Below are 25733 nucleotides of genomic sequence, written 5' to 3'. Positions count from 1 at the left end.
AATCCATAAAAGTGCTATAGCAATAATGATAATACTAATCGTGAAACCAAGTTGAAAAGACAGGAAAGAAAGTAGGGGAGAGTATTTAAATATTTTAACCTTAATGATTTAAAATGTCATTTAAATAGTATTGCCGATTTGGCAAATTAAAATACAAGATGGTCAGTATGTGTATTATTTGTGGTTAACTGGAATTAAAGTGTAACTGTGTGGTTTCTCTTTTATTTTGTAAGTGGAAGTTTCTCAGTCATGTCCGACTCTTTGTGATCTCATGGACTATAGCCCACCAGGCTCCTCTGTCCATGGCATTCTACAGGCAAGAATACTAGAGTGGGTTGCCATTCCCTTCTCCAGGGGATCTTCCCGACCCAGGGATCGAACCCGTGTCCTTTGCATTGCAGGCAGATTCTTTACTCTCTGAGCTACCAGAGAAGCCCTTTATTTTGTGACCCTACCTTCAAATTGCACCTTGAATAATGTGAATAAACTGGCTTTAGGAAGCCCTGGAGAAAGAGCTGCCTGGGAAGGAGATTAGTATGTGGAAAATGCCCTAACTTAGGAAGAGTGTTGTTAGTCTCAGTCGTGTCCGACTCCTTGCAACCCCATATCCTGTAGCCCACCAGTCTCCTCCAGGCAAGAATAGTAGAGTGGGTTGCCATTTCCTTCTCCAGGGGATCTTCCCAACCCAGGGATCGAACTCAGGTGTCCTTTACTGCAGGCAGACTCTTTAGTCTGAGCCACCAGGGAAGCCCGACTTATGAAGAAGGAAGGTTACTCAGACCAGACTGTTTGGAGCCTTGTGAGCCATGGTGTAGATTGTGGATTTTAAGTAAGATAGAAAAGCACTGAAGAAATCATTTCAGAAGAGTGATATTATCTGATTTTTACTTTAAAAATATCACTTTGGGTTCAGGGTTGAGAACATCCTAGAGGAAAGAGAGAAAGTAGATGTAGGAGAGGAAAAAGTTCTTTTTTTTTCTTTCTTCTAGCCATCTTAGGTTCATTAGCTAGGACCCTGTAAATTAAACTGATGAAGGACAGATTAGTAAGAGACAAATAGAAGTTTATTGCATGCATCACACATATACATGAGAGAACTCAGTGATGAGTAACTCAAAGGGGTAGCCAAAACTTGGGCATATATAGCATCTTAACAAATGAATAATAAGTTTGCTGAGAATTGACGATATAAAAGAAAGGGACTTTGAGCTTCTAGGGGTGGCAGATTGTGGGATGGTAAATATAAGGGGAGAGCTGGTAAAAGATAAATATTGTTTAGTGAGGTTTGTTATATAGATCAACCTTATATAGATCTTTGTGCCTTTGGTGGATAAGAGTCTAGAGTTTTCTCCGGTGATTAAGACTCATCCTGACTTTTCTAGTGGAGAGGGGGTGGACTGAGAGTTTTCTTATGGTTGCTTCTTCTTAAATGTCTTCAGCTCAAATGACTCCTTGGGTCAAAGTGGCATATTTTGGGGGTGGCTTACTCTGATCCCTTCCCAGAAAAGCCAGTGGAGGAGGCTGTTAGAATAGAACTGGCATAAGATGGTGTGGCTGTCAGGGGAGTGGGTGTGGTGGAGGTGATGATAAGAACTTAGATTTTGTATACATTTAAAAAGTAGAATTAACAAGAATTACCAGAGGATTTCATATAGGGGTGCTAGGAAAAAAATGACTCGAGAATGATTCCAAGACTTTTGGGCCTGAGTAACCATTTCAAAAGATGATAATGTCAGTAAGAATAACATATTTTTATTTCCACGAAGTTTTTCCAGTTGGAGACAAATACGAGATAGACTGAAGAAGAAATGGAGAGACAGGGAGGAATGGCCATTTGAAATAGAAAGATCTTAAGACTGATGATTGTTCAGCATCTGGAACTTCCAGGGAGCTGTGTGGAGTCCGAGTCACACTTGCCCTTGTGACTTTCTGATGAGAGCTGTCACTTGATTGTTGTGGCTCAGTCACTCGGTCGTGTCTGACTCTTTGTGACCCATGGACTGCAGGATGCCAGACTTCCTTGTCTTTTACTGTCTCTCGGAGCTTACTCAAACTCACGTCCATTGAGTCAGTGATGCCATCCAACCATCTCATCCTCTGTCGCCCCCTTCTCCTCCTGCCCTCAATCTTTCCCAGCATCAAGGTCTTTTTCAAGGAGTCAGTTCTTCACATCAGATGGCCAAAGTATTGGAGCTTCAGCTTCAGTATCAGTCCTTCCAGTGAACATTCAGGGTTGATTTCCTTTAGGATGGACTGGTAGCAAAGTGTTGGCTGAAGTTGAGTACTGAAACTCACTTCTACATCCAAACCCACTCATATGAACAACTCTCTGCCTTCAATGGCTTGGGACTCTAAGGAGTATTCCACTTCTTCATCCTGAATATTTAGAGTGTGATCATAACAGTGGGCGGCAAAGCCCCCAGAGATGTGATAGGCAGGTAAGCGGTCCCCCCGCAAAGATGTCCACGTCCTGATTCCTAGAACCTATGAATGTGTTATGTTGTTCAGTTGCTTACTCACGTCTGACTCCCTGAGTCCCCATGGGCTGCAGCACACCCTGTTCTTTACTGTCTCCCAGAGTTTGCTCTAACTCATGTCCATTGAGTGAATGTGTTATGATGGGTGGCAAAAGGGAATTAAGGTTGCAGATAGAATTAAAGTTGCTAATGTGCTGATCTTAGCATAATAAGATTTTCCTGGATTGTCAGGTGGGTCCAGTGTAATCACAGGGTTTTTTAAAAGTGAAGGAGGGAGGCAGATAAGTCAGAACCAGAGTGATGTGATGGGAGAAAGCCTCATCTGCTTTTAAGTTGGAAGAGAATAGCAAGCCAAGGAACACAGATGGCCGCTAGAAGCTGGAAGACAAGAAATCATTGTTTCCTCAAAGTTTCAGAAAGGAAAGAAAGCCCTCCTGACACCTTAATTTTAGCTTATTTCAGACTTCTGACCACTATAAATGTAAGATTCTAAATTTGTGTTGTGTTGTTACAAGATTCTAAGATTGTGACCATCTGTTACAGCAGCAATGCAAAGTCAAGACCCTGCCCAACACTGAAGTAGATAAGACCACCTGATGTCTTCCATCGAGTAGAGTGAATGATGATAGAACACATTCGTCTTCATACATAGAGTAGACTTCAAATTTTACTTGGCAGGGGGAGCCTAAAATGAGACAATTACCCTGATGGTTGAGGGCAACATATAAAATGTCGTATTTCTTCCAACTATCCAAATCCTTGCTTGAGTTATGAGTTACTATAGACTGAATGTTTGTGAACACCCCAAATTCACATGTTGAAAATTTAACCCATAATGTAATGATATGAGGAGATGGGGCCCTGGGAATTGATAAGCTCCTGACGGCACAATCCACTTGAATGGGATTAGTGCACTTATAAAAGAGACCCCAGAATGCTCTCTTGTCTTTCTGCCATGTGAGGACAGACAGACAAATTGGCTCTCTAGGAACCAGGATGCAGGCTCTCACCAGACACCAAATCTGCTGCCACTTTGATCTTAGACTTGCCAGTCTCCCAGAATTGTGAGAAATAAGTTTCTGTTGTTTATAAGAATTTTGGACAATGGAAATTTATTTCTCACATCTTTGGGCTTCCCTGGCATCTCAGATGGTAAAGAATCTGCCTGCAATGCTGGAGACCTGCGTTCCATCTTTGGGTCGGAAGATCCTGGAGGAGGGAATTGCTACCCACTCCAGTGTTCTTGCCTGGAAAATTCCATAGAGAGAGGAGGGCTGGTGGGCTACAATCCATGGGGTTGCAAAGAATCGGACATGACTGACTAAGCGGCTAACACATAAGAGTACTGGGGTGGGTTGCCATTCCCTTCTCCAGGGGATCTTCCCCACCCAGAGATGGAGCCTGTTTCTCCTGCTTTGCAGGTAGATCCTTTATCATCTGCACTACCAGAAAAGCCCACAGATATGTGTGTTAGTCATTCAGTCATGTGCAACTCTTTGTGACCCCATGGACTATAGCCTGTCAGGCTCCTCTGTCCATTGAATTCTCCAGGCAAGAACACTGGAGTGCGTGGCCTTTCCCTTCTCCAAGGGATCTTCTGCCCCCAGGGATTGAACCTGGGTCTCCTGCATTGCAAGTGGATTCCTTACCGTCTGAGGCACCAGAGAAGCCCATAAGTCACCCAGGTTATGCTATTTTGTTACAGCAACCTGAACTAAGACATTTGCTCAGCTTTCCAGAATGAACTAGGAGTCTTTGGGTTCAGTCTGTTCTGTGTAGAACACAGACCTTTTCTGTAGTCTTTACCCCTATTCTGTAAGTTCCTTCAAAGGGCAAGCTATGTTTTATTCAGTAGTATTAACCTAGTACTTAGCAAATGACTGCTGGACAGAGAAAGAAATGAATGAATAAATGAGTGAGTGAATGCCTCTCTTTTCTGTTTTGACAAATGTGTATGGTGGGCTGGTGTGTGTGTCACAACTGTGTGTTGGAAGATCACAAGTTAAGCTTGAATTCATGCAAGCCATTTTGCAAGGCCTAGTTTGACAGACCCATTTGTTATGCAAGGTCATATTGTTGTTATTGTTGTAGTTGTTGTCTCTCAGCATAAATATGGGCCTGGAACCAAGCGTTAAAATGCAGTAAATCCTTGGCATCTATTCTCTTTCTTTGTAGCTTGGCCTGACCTCTGACAAGCCAGAGGAGAACCAGCTTGAGTAGTGGCCTGTGGCCCTGCCAGACGGCTGTAAGAATAACAGCTTTGGCTCACAAATGGGAACAGGGCATCAAGAGGGGGATTCGGTCAGTCTGCAGGGGAGACTGGAACTTGGTTGGCTTGGAGGACTGGAACAGAGGGCGAGGCAGGGTGGAGTGAGAGAACATTAAACTGAGTGAGGGCCGGGTTGTTTCAGGTTAATCTGAGATGCATTTGTTCAGAGATTGTTTGCTCTTCTGAATGCTTTGTACAAAGGCACTGTGCAAAATACCACTAAGGAGGCAGGGAGTCATCACAGCTGATGTTTCCTTCCTGTTTATTGTGTGTGGTGGGCACTGTGTTGAGCAGTGTTAAAGTAGTATCTCATTTACTCCTCAGAACAAGTCCACGAGTGCAGAGCAACTATGACACTCAGCAAACTGATGAGGAAACTTCAGTTTCATGACAGTAAAGGCCATGGGTACCCAGTACATGGCAGAGCTGGGTATTTATTTATTTATTTTTAATGAATTTATTTATTTTAATTGGAGGTTAGTTACTTTACAATATTGTAGTGGTTTTTGCCATACATTGACATGAATCAGCCACGGGTGTACACATGTCCCCCATCCTGAACCCCTCTCCCCTCTTCCTCCCCATCCCATCCCTCAGTGTCATCCCACTGCACCAGCCCTGAGCACCCTGTCTCATGCCTTGAACCTTGACTGGTGATCTATTTCACATATGGTAATATACATATTTCAATGCTATTCTCTTAAATTATCCCACCCTCGCCTTCTCTCACAGAGTCCAAAAGTCTGCTCTTTACATCTGTGTCTCTTTTGCTGTCTCGCATATAGGGTCATTGTTACCATCTTTCTAAATTCCATATATATGCATTGCTGCTGCTGCTAAGTTGCCTCAGTCGTGTCCGACTCTATGCGACCTCATAGATGGCAGCCCACCAGGCTCCGCTGTCCTTGGGATTCTCCAGGCAAGAACACTGGAGTGGGTTGCCATTTCCTTCTCCAATGCATGAAAGTGAAAAGTGAAAGTGAAGTCGCTCAGTCCTGTCTGACTCTTAGCAACCCCATGGACTACAGCCCATCAGGCTCCTCCATCCATGCGATTTTCCAGGCAAGAGTACTGGAGTGGGTTGCCATTGCCTTCTCCTATATATGCATCAATATACTGTCTTGGTGTTTTTCTTTCTGACTTATTTCACTCTGCATAATAGGCAGAGCTGGGTGTTTAAACTGATGTCTGATTCAAAAGCCTGTTCTCCTAATTTATGCATATACTGGCCTGGTCTTTAGCCACTGAACCTCATACTTAAATTGCTCTACTTTTCTCTTAGTAGCAGACACAATTACAGAAGTTATAATATGAACAAAATGGGAGAAATGCTGCAAGGAAGGAGTGGACTTAGCATTATGGGAACAGGAAACTTCTGAGAATGCCATTTAGGCAGGAATACGCAAATAATCAGAGAAGGCAATGACAACCCACTCCAGTACTCTTGCCTGAAAAATCCCATGGACAGAGGAGCCTGGTAGGCTGCAGTCCATGGGGTTGAGAAGAGTCGGACGACTGAGTGACTTCACTTTCACTTTTCACTTTCATGCTGAGCGACTTCACTTTCGCTTTTCCCTTTCATGCATTGGAGAAGGAAATGGCAACCCACTCCAGTGTTCTTGCCTGGAGAATCCCAGGGACGGGGGAGCCATCTATGGGGTCGCACAGAGTTGAACACGACTGAAGTGACTTAGCAGCAACAGCAGCAGCAGCAATGCAAATAATAGTGGTAGCTATTGAGTGTTTACTGAGTCAGGCATTTTACCTCCATTCAGTCACTCATTCAAAAAATATTTACTGTGAACCTACTATGCATCGGGCACCTTTCTAAGAATGAAGGATGCATCAAAAAATGAAACAAATATACTTGTTTTCTTTAATCTTGCACTGCAGTAGAGAGAAACAAAGAATAAGCTGTATATAGTTTATACACACACACTCACACATATGTTCATATATACACGTTTAAAAATGTTGCAGGATATTAAACACAATGGGAAAAAGGAGGAGGAAGGCAAGAGGGTATTTTAAATGGAGTCCTCAAGAAATAGCGTGTCCGGAACTATCTCTTTGAATCCTCACAACACTTCTGAGTCAGGGACTATTTCTGTGTCCCCTTTCCAAATGGAGAAAAAGGGCTTAGAGAAACTAACTAGATTGCTCAAGAAGATAATGGATCTGGGATACCAACTTGAGCATATGGACTCCAGAACCTGTATTCCCAAACCCTATGCTATTCTTACTCCCCAGTAGGCTTTTAAAACTTTGCTTCTTCCCCCTCATCTAGGAACTGATTGAGCTGTTATGGCTGTCGGGGCCCTGTTTGACCTTTCCTGTGACTTGCTGAGTCTGTTTCTCTATGAGCCCAGCTCAGCCTCATCTTACTGAGTCCCCAGCAAAGGTCACAAGAGCTTCAGCAGCTTCAGTCCCCGCCATCTGCCCGCCAGAATCCACCTCCAGCTCAACAGAACCATGTGTGTGCAGCCTCAGGGGTTCAACATTTGTTTCTCCTGCTTTCTCTACCATGAGCCAGGTCTTCTGATTAATGAACCGTATTTGCACCTATTATATCCTGTGGAAACTGGGTCTTGGGCCAGCAGAGGCCATTTCAGGGACCAGTTTTCAAAGCTGGGCTAGTACTCTCCAGCCTGAGGATTAAAAAGCCATTCCTGTCCCCTTCTTCACAAAGGCTCCAAGTCCAATAACAGTTTGGAGCCACTCTGAGTCAGCTCCTAGTATGAGATGGCTATTGTTGGAAAAGAACTGGATTGGCGATCTCCAAATAGCATCACAGAGTGCTTTTCTGGAAAGCCTGGTCTTTGAGGAACCTGCCTAGTCTGATCTTGAGGTCCCTTCTAGTGATCTTTGGTGTACATATGGGTACTTTGTTGGGTCTTCTAAGTCCACAGGGGATAGCCTAGGGCAAGATTATCAGGAATTTTAATTTACCCTTGAAGCATAATATTTTGTCATATACTTAGTAGGCACCATATTCCTATGAGGTAGATACAATACTCTTAGCTTCATCTTATAAATGGCCAAACTGAGGTACATGGGAGGTTAAGTCATCTAAGGCTAAATTATGAGAAGCAGGGCTGGATTAGAAATGGAGTGCTGTCATAACACCTGGAAAATATTTTCTCTAGATGCTGGGGACACATCCAGACAAGAGATCCCTGACTTCAGGAAACTTACAGCCTAGAAGGGAGAAAATCAGGTAAAACAAAAATACCAGTGAGGGGTTATTTCTTAGAAGTGGGATAAAGTACAGGTAGATGACTGGGTCAGAGCATCCAGGGGAATGAGTGGGACTTTGCTTCTCTTTCCTCACTCACAACATTTTTGTCTCTCCAGTAGCATCCTATGCTTTATTTGACTCACTCTCTCCATAAAATATGTCTGGCTGTTTCCCAGCTCCTCATGATTCTTTTTGGGGACCATCTTGAAACGTGTTCAAATGAGGCAGCCAGTTTTAACAGCTAATCTATTACCTTAAGCTCTAAATTATCTGTCACTGATAACAAAGTACTCCAAAATGTGATGGTTTACACAACAGCCTTTTTATTATGTCATGATTTTCTGGGGCAGGAGTTTAGCTGGACTTTGCTGGGCTGTGCTGCTCCATCTGGCGGTGACTTGGGCCCATGATGGTATCACCTGTGTGCCTGGCATCTTGCAGGGGCACATGGAAGGCTGAACTCCCTATCTGTAGTTTCATTGCAGGACTTCCCCGTGAGGCTTTCTAGCAAGTCGTCAGAATTCTTAGCATGTTGATCCAGCTACTGAGGGAGACCATGGTTGAGGCTGCCTGCTCTCTTAAAGGCTGAGAACCAGCAGAGCATGACTTAACACTCTTCTTTGTTGATTAAATCAGGTGCACGCTAGCCCAGGTCCAAGGAGAAGAGTACACTCCACCTTTGGTTGTGAGGAATGTCAAAGAATTTGTGGCCATCTTTCATTTACTACAGTTTCTGGTTCACTTGGCATTGAACTTGTATGAAGGAGTAATGTATTTCTAATAAAATATTGCCTCTGAAGACTGGTTGAAGCTGAGTTGCTACAACCTTTAATATATATTTAGTGTTCAAATAAGACAACTTGACTTTCTCAGAGCAATGAATGTAGAGTGATTGCCTTTTTCTGCATACGTGCCTGCTCATTTGCTCAGTCATGTTCGATTGTTTAGCAACCTCATGGACTGTAGCCCACAGGCTCCTGTCTCTGTGGAATGTTCTAGGCAAGAGACACTGATGTATAGAACAGTCTTATGGACTCTGTGGGAGAGGGAGAGGGTGGGAAGATTTGGGAGAGTGACATTGAAATGTGTAGAATATCATGTAAGAAACGAGTTGCCAGTCCAGGTTCGATGCGCAATACTGGATGCTTGGGGCTGGTGCACTGGGACGACCCAGAGGGTTGGTGTGGGGAGGGAGGAGGGAGGAGGGTTCAGGATGGGGAACACATGTATGCCTGTGGCGGATTCATTTTGATATTTGGCAAAACTAATACAATTATGTAAAGTTTAAAAATAAAATAAAATTAAAAAAAAAAAAAAGAATACTGGAGCAGGTTGCTATTCCCTATTCTAGGGGCTCTTCCTGACCCAGGGATGGAACCTGCATCTCTTGCATTGGCAGGTGGAGTCTTTAGCACTGAGCCACCTGGGAAGCCCCATCTTTTAATAAACACAGGCAAATTGATAATTTCCAAATGCCATTGTTCAAAGGAATGGGGATATTTAGATCATCCTCGCATTTTTGGCAGAGGGAGTAAATGTGCGATGGGGAGGAAGCAGGTTTGGGAAGGGAACTCTAGGCTGCTCAGGAAAAGCTGTGGAAAGATACTTGGAGAGAAAGTGGATTACATTCATTCCAACAGGAGGAGCTGTTGAAGAATTCCCAAGAAAAGCACAGAGATCAAGAGTGGAGACAGTTAAGATTCCTAGAGGCAGTCCCAGGGAAATGACTACTTCTAAAACTGTTCTAGGCACATTGTAGGTGCTCAGTTAAGTGTTAAATGACAAAAAAAAATCGTGATGAGTTGGCTGTGGAGATGGCATCTAGATCAGGCATCTTAGAAAGTAGACCTGGAAATAAAGGAACTTTTACATTATTTGAGGAGAATTAAATGAAATTATTTGGGTGACCAAGAAACCACACTTAGTATACGGCAGATACTCAAAAAATATTATTTGCATTCTATTTTTACTTTTTACTTCTTTAGACTACAAGAGTAAGTGGGGAATAAAAGTAGAACTAAAGGATAGTTTTACCTTTATGAGTTAAAATAGAGAGCTGAGTTAACCAGTAGAGCTTTCTGAAATGATGGAAATATTCTTCACCTGTTACTGACTGTTAGGTGTCTGGCCCCAAGAAAGGTTCTCCTGTGTGATGTCATTTGAGCCAATAGACTGAGATGGAGTTTGGTTCAGAAGAAAAGGAAAACTTTTTTTTTTTTTAATATTCATTTATTATTTTTATTTATTTATTTGGCTGTGCCGGGTCTTAATTGCAACACGTGGGATCTTCTTTGTTATGGCAATGCAGGATCCTTAGTTGCTGCTTATGAACTCTTCACTGTGGCAGACGGAATCCAGTTCCCTAACCAGGGATGAATCAAGGCCCCCTGCCTTAGGGAGCGTGGAGTCTTAGCCACTGGATCACCAAGTGATCTGTTCTTTGGTCAAAGTTCTGTTCTTTGGTCAAAGAATGGAAAGATGTGAGCTTCAGCTCTGGAGCACAGGCAGTCCCTGAGAAGCCGTGGATAGGCTGCTTTGCGGGGAATTCAGCAGCAGGGAGGGGCGCGTGGAGAGTGGAGTTCTCGCGAGGTTCAGGGTCCAGCTCTCAGGGCCTGCTCTCTGCCGCCATCTTGAATTGCAGCCCTGGGCCAGAGCTTCTGCCCACGGTCCAGAGCGGAAGCCTAGCTGTTTGGAACTGGGAAGCCTGGTCTGAAGCACCGAGTTCAAGGCCTCCGCCTGCTGCACCCTACGAGCAGGTGAAACTAGACTGAGCTCCAAGGAAAACTAAAGGTTAGACTTTATTTTGTTACCCAGATTCTATTTTTATTTTCTGGGTATTGTTAATGGGCTTTGCTGGTGATATATCTGCACTGTTCAATATACTCAGCTCTGACCACGTGGAGCCTTTAAGCCCTTGAAATCTGCTGGTGTGACTGAAGCAGTAAATTTAAAATTTTCTTTTTAAAATTTCTTTTTCTTTTACTCAATTCACATTTAAGTTTAAATAGCCTCTTGGGGCTGCTGGTTATGTTATTGTATAAGAGGATTTACTTAATACTGATTTGAAACAAAACGTCTATAAGATGGTACTCATTAACCTCAAGTGTGTAAAATGGGTACCTTGAAATTCTTTCAGACTCTAGCACAGTTAAATAGTTTATTGAATTAATTAAGGAGGTAGGAGAAAAAGTTAGGCTTATGGCTGCTGCTGCTGCTAAGTCGCTTCAGTCGTGTCCGACTCTGTGCGACCCCATAGACGGCAGCCCACCAGGCTCCCCCGTCCCTGGGATTCTCCAGGCAGGAACACTGGAGTGGGTTGCCATTTCCTTCTCCAATGCATGAAAGTGAAAAGTGAAAGTGAAGTCGCTCAGTTGCGTCTGACTCTTAGCGACCCCATGGACTGCAGCGGACCAGGCTCCTCCGTCCATGGGATTTTCCAGGCAAGAGTACTGGAGTGGGGTGCCATTGCCTTCTCCATGCCATTGGCTAACAGGAAGCAAATATAGAAACCTAAATATAAATGTATTATAAGAGTTTAAGACTGAAAGAGGGTAGTAATTTAGGGACCAGCTGGTTCTGCTGGACAGAAAAGGCCCTGGAGCTTGTCAGTAACTATTGGAATTCTATAATTTGGTGTAACAAAGAAGTTTAGAGTGATTTCCAACCAACAAATTGAGTGAAATAAGTATTATTTATATTCACCTGGCATAATTTGTTATTCGACTTTTTCGAATGGCAGTAATGGAACTGCAGCAGTTAAACCACATTCTCCAGAGTACCAGTACTACTGCCAAGAACAGAAAACTTTCATCTTCCAAAGCCTCAATCAGCCAGCTTCTCATCTGCATCCCATAAATCATCAAGAAGGAACAAGCTCATTATCTCAGCACTAGGGACAAAAGTCTTTTACATGACACTGAACTTCTGACTGCTGCAAAACATGGCAGCTTGCCATCGTATCTTTAACAGGTGTGTTGGCCCCTTGAACAGACTGAGCCAGAAGTTTGAGACGATGGCCTGAAATTTTAATTTGTTATATGCTGTGACTTGTGGTGGGCCCATGTCCAAAAGTAATTGCGTCCAGTGGCTTGTGAATGTTTTGTCGTTTTAATAGGTTTGGGGAGACGTGGGAGTGTCTCTCCCTCAAAACATCCTCTCTTAGATGTTAAGGATTAGGGGAACTTCTCACTCTATTTTGGAAGGTGTTTCAATTCTGCTTTTCTGAAGAGCTGGGTAGGAGCTCCCAGGTACAGCCTATTACAATGTCCTATACACTTACCCTTCTGCATTCACATATTCAAATAAGGATTTTTGAAAATGTTTGAAACCATATTTGAAAATACAGTTCCAGAAAATCCCAAAAAGCAAGATTTAAATTTGCCCTGTGATGGCAACTATTTACATAGTTTTTTACATTGTATTAGGTGTTATATGTTGGAGAAGGCAATGGCACCCCACTCCAGTACTCTTGCCTGGAAAATCCCATGGACGGAGCCTCGTAGGCTGCAGTCCATGGGGTCGCTAGGAGTCGGACACGACTGAGAGACTTCACTTTCGCTTTTCACTTTCATGCATTGGAGAAGGAAATGGCAACCCACTCCAGTGTTCTTGCCTGGAGAATCCCAGGGATGGGGGAGCCTGGTGGGCTGCCGTCTCTGGGGTCGCACAGAGTCAGACATGACTGAAGCGACTTAGAAGCAGCAGGTGTTATATGTAATTTAGAGATGATTTAAAGCATATGGGAAGATGTGCGAAGGTTATATGCCAACACTATGCCATTTTGTATAAGAGACTTGAGCATTTGCAGATTTAAGTCCTGGAACCAATCCCTTGTGTGTACTGAGGAATGACTGTGCCGCCATCTTGTAGTTCCCTCTCTATATAATGGTTCTGGAGCCTTCTGAATTACCCAAAATGTGATTCCTGTGTCATATAAAATTCACTATGATTTCTAGTAAGATAATCATATGTCCAGAAAAGTCTCTCAATTTTCACCTCCCTTTCTAAAGATGGAAATACTGTGAGTGTTGCATGGAGGGTGTTCTAGTTTTGGGTATTCTCTTGTTCCCTGGTCAAAAAAAGATAAAGTTGTTAGACATAAAAAAGCATTTAATCTATAATAAGCGTCATCTTCTGTAATGGTCAGATGATACTTATTTTTGGCTTTTGAGCCATTTGATCTTTGTTGTAACTACTCAGTTGGTAACAAAGGCAAAAATAATGTTGATGAATGAGTGAGTCTGTGTTCCAGTAGGCTTTGTTTGTGGGCCCTGAAATTTGAATTTCATATAATACACATTTGTGATTAATGTTCTTTTTTTTGATGTTTTTCAAATATTTATTAACTTGCAGGCTGCCAAAAACAACAGCAGCAAAGCACAGATGGGAGACCACATGACCTATAGGCTGCAGTTTGCTAACTTTTACTCTTTAAGATATAGACATATATAACTAAAGTGAAAACATTTCATAAATGTTGTTTTATTGTAGATATTACCAGATTCTAGCATTCTAGAGTTATGAAAGGATTTATGTTTCTATCCTTATATATAGACTTAAAAACTGCAGTTTATTTACAATGAGCATCTTTGTAAGTGGATAATTTAAATAATGAAAGAAAAAGCATATTGCTGTAGTACATAGATAACTGATTAACGGTGTGAGAGTTCAGGATTTTCTGTTCAACTCTGATGCTAAGCCAGGACTTAATACATTAGATTTTCTCATCTCTAAAACGGGAATAATTCTGACTCTTCGATCCTTATAGGACTGTGATAAAAACCAAATGAGACTATGCTCCTGGAAATTCCTGGAAAAGATCAAGTGCTACATATGTGTAATTTTCCAGGAGCATCCCAGAAGTTCTTGGGCTGGTATAATTTCTCTTAACAACTGTGTGGGAAAGTACTGCTATACAAATGGATAAATATAGGTAGATATTTTTATATTCATGTGGGGGTGATTTGCAGAGAAAAATTATATATCTTGAATATTTTATCTTTTAGCAGTAACAGAAATCTTTCCATATGTATGTATTTTTACAATCATGCTACAAACTGCTGCTTCATTTAGAATATTGTTTTCTCTGATTTATTCCAAACACAAAGATGGCCAAAGGAGATGAAATATACTGCATGCATCTTATGCATGGAAAGATATATATAAAATAATGGGTTGAGAGTTGGATTAAAGAAAGACAAAGGCATCCATACAGGTGGTTCTACTGAAAGAATACTAACTGACAAGATATGAAAGATGTCTTTTTGACTTGCTGCTGTTCAGGAAGATATTGGTACAAACAGTTGTATGTGTGCTTGTGTTTGTGGGTGTGTGTAAATGAAAGTGAAGGAACATATGTCAATACAGTGTTCTACAGTGGGGAAACAGCTTTGAGTAAAAACATACATTTAAAATCATTCCGTTTATTTCATTTTTGTTTGATTGATTTTCTAAAATACTTTTTTTTTGACCTGCATGAAATAATTCAATGAAAGACTAGAAAACATTGTGAAAAGGGTAAATTTTGTTTGTGTTTCTTAGGATATGAAATCACTTGTCCCCTAAATGGAGGGTTTTAATTAAAATAGATGAGAAACTAGGGAAAGAAGAGGAGAAAGACATTTAAACATATTTTTCTTGTGTAAGGCTTTCCATGTTTTCTTCATAACAGTTGAATTTCCCTTCTGGGCTTTGCAATATAGTTTGTATAATTATTTTGGAGAAATGAGAAATGTGAGAAGGAAAATGAGGTATTTTAGTACTGGTCCCAAATATATGCTACATCTGGCTGATTTCAGTTAAGTCTCCAAGCGCTACTATAACAGTGTAGATGTCATGAGTTATGATGATGTAAAGTTTTATATTTCCCACTTCTGACACTCATTTTCACAGTGCTGGCATCTCTGGTCACTTGTTCTTTGTTTTTCTGCTGTCACTATATATTCACATAATCCTTGTCCTCTTTTGTTCTTCTATATTTTTAATATTAATTATCCTGTTGTTAATAACATGCCCAGTCTTTTCTGATTTGTATGTATGTCTGTGATATTGGCAGCCATGCTCAAGAAATTTGCCTTCAGGTGAGACTAGCCTAATGTTTCTCGTAAATTTATAGGAGAAAGAGCTTTAAGTGATGGGTCAATACTAACGAAAGTTTTTCTCATTAGGTATACACCAGAAAGTCCTGGTATACTTGTGGCTAGGTTTAGCCTTAATTAGAGGAGACTCTAAGACACACTGATACTAGATTCAAAATTTCACAGTGTAAAACTTGTAGGGACTATAAAATCCAGTGATGCCCAATTCGAGTATAGAAACCTCCATCATGTTATATCAGAAACCCACTGAAGGAACAAGCTGTTCAAAAGGAGCCCAGTGTGTTAAATTCCAAATCCTTGGGCATAGTTTGAAAGCTGGAACCAAGTTTAAACGCAGAGTTTTGTGTATTATCTTGAAATTTGTAGACCCTGGATTTGGTCTGTTAAGGTCAATGGAAACTGCCTGTGCTATGAAGGGGCAGTACTACCCAGGGGATGAGAAATCAGCCCTGGAGTCAGATGTATCCAGTTTTAATTCCAGCTCTGTTCTCTACTAGGTGAGCAAACTTGGGCAAGCTACTATAGTCACTGAACCTCAACTTCCCTCTCTTGAAAATGGGTATAAAAACTGTACCTGCTAGGGGAAATCCAATGAAGTAAATCATGTAAAATGCTTAGCACGTACTCATGTTTAGTACCATGCCTGGCCCATCATAAACGCTCCGTAAATATCTTTAGGCAGAGAATAGCATACTGTCCTTATAGGGGAGTACAAAAAAAGTGTTCAGCCTGTTTTCGAGGAGGTGTTGATCTTTCTAAATATTGAAGCCCAAACCCCAGGAACAATGTCAAGAACTCTCTCTCTAATGTGTATCATTTAAGTCCCCCAGGAATAGATGTGATCAACTGATAGTGTATTAAGGATTCCAAGGAGGGAAAGATCAGAGTTCTTTTAGAATGGAATTGTGTGGGAGGATTTCTTGAGGCCAGTGGTTGATCTGAGTCTTTCAGAATTTAATAGACAGGAGAGGAAGAGAGCACGGAGGTCAGGGCATTTGGGGCTGGGAAAATATAAACCACACCCTAATGGTAATCTAGTGATGTAGTTTTGACCTCATGTGAAAAGGTTGCTGCTTTTAGACCACATTCCAATCACAGTCATTACAGTTATCAAAAATCTGGTCAATCCAAAAATAGAAAAATTGGCTCCTTATCAAGTGTTATGCACCTGGAACCCAAATTCATGGTCCCTGGGTTGGAGCCTAAGTTTGGCCAATGTGTGACACTGAGCAAGGCTTTTGCCCCCTTGGTGATTCCATTTTCCTCTTTCAGAGGAAGGTGTTAAGAGTTAAATTTAATGTTATCAATGGAGATGCCTAGAATGACACTTTGTGATTCTGCACTTGCTTTATGATAATCCTTCCAACTTTTAATTCCATACCCTCTCTCTCACCTCATTTAGACACTGGTTGCTTGGGGAAATATTATTTGGAAGGAATTTGGATTTACTCCATTTGTTTTTCAAAGGCAGTGGTCTTGTGTTTTTTGGGGGTTTTGTCATTTAGAGCACCTCCAGTGTAGATCATCTCATTTGATTCTCACAACACTGGGAAGTGGACAGAGAATTCCGGGAAAGGAGATCCAGCCGAGTGCACAAGGGCTGGCTCCTGGAAAGACAGTGGGACTGTCAAGAAAGACACAGATCCTGCTCACTTCATCGCCAAGGAGACTGGGCTAACAGACTGTCTCCTGTACACCGGGAAAGCCATAGGTCTGAGAATTAGATTATTATCAAAGAAACACCGGGGCAGGGGTTTTAGCTTTTCATGTGCTGAAGTGTTCCAGGGGTTCCTTTCCGGAATGCAAAGGATAACTGCTTTATCAGGTATGTATTTTAGTCCATAAACAGTCTTTTAAAATTTTAGTCCCTTCTGTGGCTCTGTGAGTTTTACTTGGAAAACTTTGGAAAACTTTAAGACGTGGTCTGTGCAGCCCAGACAGTCTGGATTGAAAAATGGCACGCAGAGATCCATCACATACATAATTGGGCTCATCTCATCTCCTTTGAGCTGAGGGTTCAGTGAATGGGCATAATGGGGGAAATCACACCAGAGTAAGTGTTTTCACCTGTGTGAAGACCAGATGGCAAGCTGACATGCGAAGAGGGCAGTGCACATATGCAGGGAGGTGCCTTTGGGTCTGGCATTGTCCTCTGAGATGGCCTTGTGCCTCCATGCTGTTCAGTTCATCTTCTTCCCCAGACAGGACTTGACAAGTCATCTGTTCATGGAAGACACTTCCGGAGATAACCTTCAACATTTCCAGTGGAGGATCCAGTCCCTGCAGGAAGTGCCTTGCAGAACCTCGTCATGCTTATTAAAGAGCAAATGTTCTGAGAGAGCAGGAAATGGCTTCTCTCTCCTTTTCCAGTCATGTGTACCCTCTGGGGCACACCTGCTCCACTCCCATGCCGCCTGTTGCTTCTGTGGGGTTGACAGTGGTGGGGGTGGTGTGCAGAGTTTTATTTACTTTGTTACATTATTTACGTTTTCGGATTATTCCTGGGATGAATTGCTATGAAGCCCACATTTACTTAGCATAAACTTCGGTAACAGCTTAATAGAAATTAAATTTCAAGTCATCTCTCTTTGAGAAATATTAGGATTTATTAGTGGGTCCCCCCAAAAACTAATTCATCTGCATGGATACATTTCAGCCTTAAGTAATGGAGGAAACTTTGTGTGCTATTGTCTGTAATTATATTCAGCACATTCCCTTCTTCCCCTCTCCCCTTTCTGTATCCTCTGATGATTAGCCTGGTGGGAGAAGCCTTGTCTTTGCCCAAGGCCTTAGGAAAGCAGTAATGGTCCCCAAGAGAGAAATTGGCTGTACTGAGAGATAAAGGAGGGAAAGGAGGAAGAGAGTGAAAATAAGGAAATGGTCAGGTCACAGCCCATGACTTATAAAAACGTGTTGAAGCGAAAAGAAATGAACATGTTAAATCTAAGAAGTATGAAATGGCTTTCTCATGAATCTCTAAATGGCTGAAAGAAACCGCACAGTAGTTAAGCATCCCTGCTTGTGCTGTGGGCCAGGAAAAAGACGGTGCGTGCTCTGTGCTGTGGCCAAATCAGTCTCCTAGAAGAACAGCTTGATCGTGTCATTCCTGTGCTCAAGAACAAACACCTAAGGGAACTGGGAGGATTCTGCGTCCCAATTTTGCCACTTGCCCATTTGCCCTTGGGTAATGCACTGGCCTCTTGTTGCTTCAGTGCGTTCATGTCTTAAACGGTAAAGTGATGAAACCTACCTCTCGTGGTAATTATAAGGATGACACGTAATAATGTAGGTAAAACTCTTCGCACAGTGATGCATAATCAGATCATCAGTGCTTGTTGTTATTAATAGATAAGGTACGTCTTTCTTGGCATAGCATTCAAGGTCTTTTACCATCTCTCATCTGCCTGTCTTTAAGCAGGATGTCCTGCCATTCGACTCCAGGAGATCTTTCCTCCAACTAAAGCAGTACCATGCATTACAACTTGATGTGTGTTCCATTTCCTTTATTACCTGGTAATCCCTTTTTGTGTAAGAGATGAGATCTTAGTTTCAGAACTCCCAGTGACCAGATGAGTCCTTATAAAATGCAGATGCATCCCTACTTATGAAAAGACTAGGTTCACAAAACCTGAAAATTTAAGCCCATGTGTTTGTAAATCCATAGTGTTTTTATTTATTTAATTATTTTAAAATATACATTTTATTTATTTTAATTGGAGGTTAATTACTTTACAATATTGTATTGGTTTTGCCATACGTCAACATGAATCCTCCACAGGTATACATGTGTTCCCCATCCTGATAGTGTTTTTAAAAGGATTTAAGCTTGTGGGTAGGACACCAATTCAGCCTTGAGTTTTCCTCTATGTAAATGGAAAGAGCTGGATGAGATGATTCATCAATAAACTGGAATCTCTCCAGCTTAAAAGTATTGTGATTTTATTTAATCTGTGTTAATTTTAGTTTTGTCAGGTTTCCATGGTGCCAAGCATCACCAACATAAAGCCTGATTAGCCAAAATAGTGATAATTTCAAATACCCAGATGTTTCATATTATTAATATATAGAAAATATATATATTTTTTAAAAACATATTTTTCTGTTTTCAACAAGATGCTTGTACGAGACTATTCTTCACTGTGGATTTGGCAAGGGAAAGCCAGCCAAAGTGAAGCACATGTTTGGAAGATTTAGAAGATGTTGCTAATCCTTATGTAATTTTGTCTGTTTCATGCATTCTTGAATAGTCTTTATAAGAAAGTAGTAAAGGCAAGGATTTCCAGCTGTTATCAATTGTTCTTGAATTTTGTTTTCATTAACGGAGCTACCCTTCCCTTGTGGAAAACTTTGGGAGAGAGTGTTGACACCAGCCAGAATAACACTCCCTCTAGAAAAAGAGATGGGTCATTAGTCATATAGGTGGTAGCTTCACAGAGTTGCAGACGGTATTAGTTTCCAAATCTGTGGCTGACCTCATCTCTAGAAGTGTGCTGATGAATCCAGTGAAGTTAGTATTTTCTGGAAACGAGAGTAAATAGCTAATGCTTAGTAAATTACCCAAATTACTGAAAGGGACCTTGGATTCCATAAAGAATTAAATTTGCCTCATGTGACTGAGTGAGCAGTTTCTTTCAATAGGTAATTTGTTTAATAGTGAGCTCAGCCAATATACAGTATTCTTTCAAATCCTATTGAGAAAAAGAATTTGCATTTCAAAACTCTTTTCAAGTTCTAAACCAGTGGATGAATCTTTTGCACAATATCTGAAAGTGTAAAACCAGTACGCAATCACTCTGGTCATCGCCTGTATGTGGATGAGACTGTTGGACAGGGTATGGTGGTTCAGGTGGTAAAAAATCTGCCTGCCATGTAGGAGACCCATGTTCAATCCTGGGTTCAATCCAGGAAGATCCCCTGGAGAAGGAAGTGGCAACCCACTCCAGTGTTCTTGCCTGGAGAATTCCATGGACAGAGGAGCCTAGCGGGCTACAGTCCATGGGGTCACAAAGAGTTGGACATGACTGAGTGACTTTCACTTTCATCAAAATTAGTTCCCACATAATTGTTCCATTCTTTTGGTAAAAGTACTGAATAATTTAGAAAACCTTTTATGGTTCAAAGTCTTTACTTAAAATAGACAGTGAAGGTGTCAACTAATACAAAATGTGAATTACAGAATGAATGTAAAAGAATTGAAGGAAAACAGTTTAATTTCCTTTAAATTTATTTTGTTGTTGTTGTTGTTCAGTCACTCAGTCATGTCCCACTCTTTTTGACCCATGGACTGCAGCACACCAGGCCTCCCTGTCCTTCACTATCTCCCCAAATTCTCTCAAACTCATGTCCATTGAGTTGGTGATGCCATTCAACCATCTCATCCTTTGTCGTCCCCTTCTCCTCCTGCCTTCAATCTTTCCCAGCAACTGGGTCTTTTCCATCGAGTCGGCTCTTCGCATCAGGTGGCCGAAGTATTGGAGTTTGAGCTTTGGCATCTGTCCTTCCAGTGAACACCCTGGACTGATCTCCTTTAGGATTGACTTGTTTGATCTCCTTGCAGTCCAAAGGACTCTCAAGAGTCTTCTCTGACACCGCAGTTCAAAGGTATCAATTCTTCAGCACTCAGCTTTCTTTATGTTCCAAATTTCACATCCATACATGACTACTGGAAATCCATAGCTTTGACTATACGGACCTTCGTCATTAAATTTTGTGGGGTGCTGTATTTGAAATAGCGTCTTTCCCTGACATTTTCTATTGCCCCAACCCTGCCTGTAATTTGTTTCAGTTAAAAGATAAAAATAATATGCCTATTTTTATAGTATCTACTGTATGCCAGGCCCTGTTCACAGTTCTCTATATTTTTATTTAGCGCATGTGATCATTACAAAAGCCTCAACATGACGTAAATACAAGCATGATCTCCATTTTCAGAGATGTTAAGACACTTCTCTGGGATCACACAGCTCCCAAGTTCACCTTGTACTATGTTTGGCAAACCTGAGTATGCCTCACAGTCACCTGGAGGGCTCGTTCAATCACAGATTGACGGGTTCCAGCCCCAGAATATTCTAGTCAGCAAGTCTGGAGTGAGATCTGAAAAATCTGCATTCTATCAGCTTCTCAGGTGACATTGATGCTGCTGGTCTGAAAGGTGACATTTTCAGACCACTGTATGCTGCCTTTCTATAATATACTCATAAACCAGAAAAAGGTTGTTATGGCAGAAAAACAGTCAAGGCGTTTCCATTTTTGGAAGTTCAGACTGTGAAGCCACTTAGAGCACAGGAAGATGTGTGATCACACTTTTGTCTGGCTCTTTTGAATCCCAAGACTAGAAAAGCTTCCCAGGCTAGAGGGGCTGGAGAAAAGCATACGCACTTTGCGGTTCCTTTGAATCTTTCTCTGTGGGACTCTTGTACCAGCTTCCCTGGTGGCTCAGAGGGTAAAGCGTCTGCCCGCAATGCGGGAGACCTGGGTTCGATCCCTGGGTTGGGAAGATACCCTGGAGAAGGAAAAGGCAACCCACTCTGGTACTCTTGCCTGGAAAATCCCATCGATGGAGAAGCCTGGTAGGCTACAGTCCATGGAATTACAAAGAATCAGACACCACTGAGCAACTTCAGTTTCACTTTCTGCGGGACTTTTCCCAGGGGAGGCCAGGAGGAAATGGGAAAAAAAGAAGCACACTCCCATAATCCCCAGGTAGAAATGGTGTTGATAGCACTCTTTGAGAACAAAGAAGACCTGTGTGCTCTGCCAGGTGGAGCCCATGGGAGCTGCACAACCTTGGAGTTCCTGTTGCTCAGCATGCTGGAGAAATGACTATGTGGAATATCTCGGTGGACAGGCTTGGGATATCATCACAGCATTTCTTGGAGCCTCAGCAAGAGGCAGAAGGAAAAAAAAAATATCCTCAGATGTGGCCAGTAGAGAGCAGCTTACTTGATGAGACTTTGGGGTTAGGATGAGGCTGGCTGACTGTGATCTGCACTGATGGATGACCAAAAACCATACCGAGATGGGATGTCTCCTGGATGCTGTGTGCATAGGTGCTTACACAGAGGACTGGAAGCCTGTGCTCTGCCACCTCTCCCACCCCGCAAAAGCGTATAAACCCCGAACCTCAGAGGCGTCTTGGGAAAAAGGAGGTGGGATGGTTTGTTTCCAGCGTGTTGAAGAAAAGAAGCATGATAAAATCAATTGCATTTGCCTTTATAAATATGAAGAGAGCTCCATTTCTTATGTATGAATTCATGGGATGAAATCTATACCTGTTACAAATTGATTGCTGTGTAGAAGTTTAAAGAATGCTAGTGCAAAAAAAAAAAAAAAAAAAAAGAATGCTAGTGCAGGGCATATCTGTGCCATAGACCACCTGAGAAACCCAGGGACAGATAAAACCAAATCATCACGAGTCAGTAGGGGTGACCCTGTGAGCAGATTGGTATCCAGAGATACCAGGTGGTATCAGCAGACTTCAGAAATACCATTATAGTATTGTAAAGAAACTTAGGCTGAAAGGGAACCACCAACTGCTTTAAATTTGCAAGACAGAGATAAAATGGGTATCCGAAAGGACACAGAGAGGGCAAGTGTAGCTGTGCAAGTGTTTACTGGTAGTTTATCTAGGACTCAGCCTTTCTTTCCTTGGGCAGCAAAGGGAGCTTGGAGTGGTATCAGCCCAGACCAGCAAGGTAGTGGGAGGCCATTATCTGCTCTAAACAGAATCCGTCTTGAAGCTGCAAAACCTTGGAGTTTCCATTTGATCAAGCAGTGACTTAGGACCACTGTGGAAAGCCTGAGCTTTGGAAGAACATAGGACACCCTCATCCTCGTCTATCAAAGCCCAGAGGGCTAGCTGTTAGCATGGGAGACAGAGTTTCCTTATCTGTTATATGGAAATACATCCCTGATAGAGTGTGACTTATATGACACCAAACACATCACACTTGGCATGTAGCTGACACCCTGTTGGCTCTATTTTCTGAAAATTTCAAGAATAATATATTGGACTTCAAGTAAAAGGCAAAGTAATCATGTTTGGTGGCAGGAATAGAAATTATATAGCAAAAGAGAAATTTGACATGAAAACTACTTTCAATAAAGTTGAAAATTCTTGATTTTCTTTAAAACATTAGTTCTTCCAATTTTGCTAGTCATCTAGAATGTAGGAATGAAGAACTGTTTTTACTGTAGATATCTGGGTATGAATATCTGTTTTTACAGAAGGTATGAATCACAATATGGGGCTCCACCATTTTTCTCTTTCTAAATCATAGAACCTCTGATTTATTAAGAGTAGAAATATACTCAGCCAAAAATCTGTATTTCTCAGCCTTCTTTGCAGATAGGTGTGTCTGTGTTTCTGGAGAAGGCAATGGCACCCCACTCCAGTACTCTTGCCTGGAAAATCCCATGGATGGAGGAGCCTGGTAGGCTGCAGTCCATGGGTCACTAAGAGTCGGATACGGCTGAGCGACTTCACTTTCACTTTTTCACTTTCATACATTGGAGAAGGAAATGGCAACCCACTCCAGTATTCTTGCCTGGAGAATCCCAGGGGCAGGAGAGCCTGGTGGGCTGGCTGTCTATGGTGTCACACAGAGTCGGACATGCCTGAAGTGACTTAGCAGGTGTCTATATTTCTAGGTTGTGGCCAATGAAATGTGAGTAGAAAGGTTATATGGTACTTCTGGAATGCACCTCAAAATGAAGGGTGTGAGTTTTAACCATTTAGAGGGTCCACAGTTCACCAAAAACCTACTTCACGTCTGAGACCAATTGCAAGTTGAGGGGGCTCCCGAACTACCTTCAGGTTTCATCATTCACTAGAGATAGTCATGAAACCCAGAGTAAAGTCGTTATGCTGTGCTGTGCTTAGTCACTCAGTCACAGTCACGGACTGTGTCCTGCCAGGCTCCTCTGTCCACGGAGATTCTCCAGGCAAGAATACTGGAGTGAGTTACGATGCCCTCCTCCACGGGATCTTCCCAACCCAGGGATTGAACCCACATTGTGGGTGGATTCTTTACCATCTGCGCCACCAGGGAAACCTGTGAATACTGAGTGGGTAGCTTTTCCCTTCTCCAGGGGACCTTCCTGACCCAGGAATTGAACCGGGGTCTCCTGCATTGAGCTATCAGGGGAGCCCAGAGCAGTTATACTTACAGTTAATTACAGGGAAAGAGATGTTTTAAGTCAGAATGCATTAAGGATCTAAATATCGAGCTCCCTGTTGTTATTTCCTCTTGGAGTTATGGATGTTGTGAATGTCTCCTGGCCATAGCATGTGACAACACACAAACTTTTCGGAGAAGCTGACCTGAAGCTTGGTGTCCAGAGTTTTACTGGGGCTCCATCACATACTGCTCAATGGCTGACATGAGGTCTCCAGTGCCTCCAGGAGATTGGGCTAATCCATAAAGTCTCCAGTTACTCTGGTGGTTGGACCTGATACTGTGGGGACCCCATCATAAAGCATGTTGTTAGACTGTCCAGTGGTCAAATCCTCCAGGCATGTTTTATCATGTAGAGGATTTTAGGTACAGAAAGATCACCTCTCAGTAGCTGAGGGCAAAAACCAGACCTGCCTTTGGGTAAGGTTGACTCACCTCCATGCAGAGGGTCAGGACTTTTCCTTCCTACTTCTGTCTAAAACACCAGTTTAGTGATGGCACTCTTGCAACCATCATTTTTGAGGAAGAAAGCATATCCTGGTATTGATGGGATGGTGTCAGAGAAGGAACCAAAGTCTCTGATGACTTCATGTAGCTGAAGTCATCCACCAGCATGGACTGACTATGAACTTTTTTCTATAGTGAGAAATAAAAGTCTGACTTAAGCCATTTATTTTTACCACCCCCCCCTCCATTTCACATCATTAAATATAATTCTATCCAAAACTGCATGTCCTTGACTTTCTGATTTAGAAAGATAATGCCTTCTCTCTTACTTTAAAAATGTCCTTGTTTTTAAAAAAGTCCACTAATTGTCAGGGACATATGATTCCAATTTTCAGTCTTCAAAGTACATATTTTTGAGAAGTATTTTAATTGCATTTGGAAAGACATTTCCTTGTAAAGGAAAAGTTCTCTCCATGCCCAGTGATTGAGCAGATTCAAACTTCCATCAGAGTATTCAGTGTCCATTTTTACTGAGGAAACATTTGAATGCTTCAGGCAGGCTTAGTTTGGGGCATTTTAAAAAAACACTAATTAACATTTCCCATAGTAGTATTCACTATGTACTTATACCATGGTGACTGCTTTCCTTTTCTCATTTATTGTATGGAGAACCTTGCATTGCAAGTGGATTCTTTACCAACTGAGCTATCAGGGAAGCCCAGCTTTTCGTGACACGTAGCAGTTACTTTCTCTATAGTCACCTTTTGGTGTGCTTGTACATGCTGTCCCCATCTGGCTGTGTCTTTCCCCCCATTACTCATAAAAGAGATATAATAGCTGTAGTTCTCCTACAGTCTGTCCATTGCTGCAGTTAACAAATGGTTTATTAGACTGTTAACCTCCATTAGCTGAAGGGTTAGGCCATTAACTGCCTCTGATTACCATTTCTCAGAGTTTATGACTTAAATAATCACTTAAATAATGACTTATTCTTGTCTCTGGATTAAAACAAAGTTTCATAAGAACTTA

At 41.9% G+C, this 25733-nt stretch overlaps 1 long non-coding RNA gene across 4 annotated transcripts in view; it reads left to right on the top strand.

Annotated features, from left to right (window-relative positions):
* The first annotated feature begins 10577 nt into the window (after nt 1–10577).
* Nucleotides 10578–25733, top strand: part of LOC147363898 (uncharacterized) — a 293279-nt gene continuing 278123 nt past the window's right edge. For all 4 annotated transcript variants that reach the window (XR_015133900.1, XR_015133897.1, XR_015133899.1 and 1 more), the window contains exon 1: nt 10578–10774. This is a non-coding gene — a long non-coding RNA (uncharacterized LOC147363898). The remainder of the gene's footprint in view (nt 10775–25733) is intronic.

The sequence above is a fragment of the Bos grunniens genome, chromosome 10 (assembly GCF_055505025.1).
Source record: "Bos grunniens cultivar Pamir isolate PY7600 chromosome 10, Bosgru_T2T1.0, whole genome shotgun sequence".
Lineage (NCBI taxonomy): Eukaryota > Metazoa > Chordata > Mammalia > Artiodactyla > Bovidae > Bos > Bos grunniens.
Note: the sequence above shows the minus strand (reverse complement) of the source record. Positions and strands in the feature narration are given on the sequence as shown.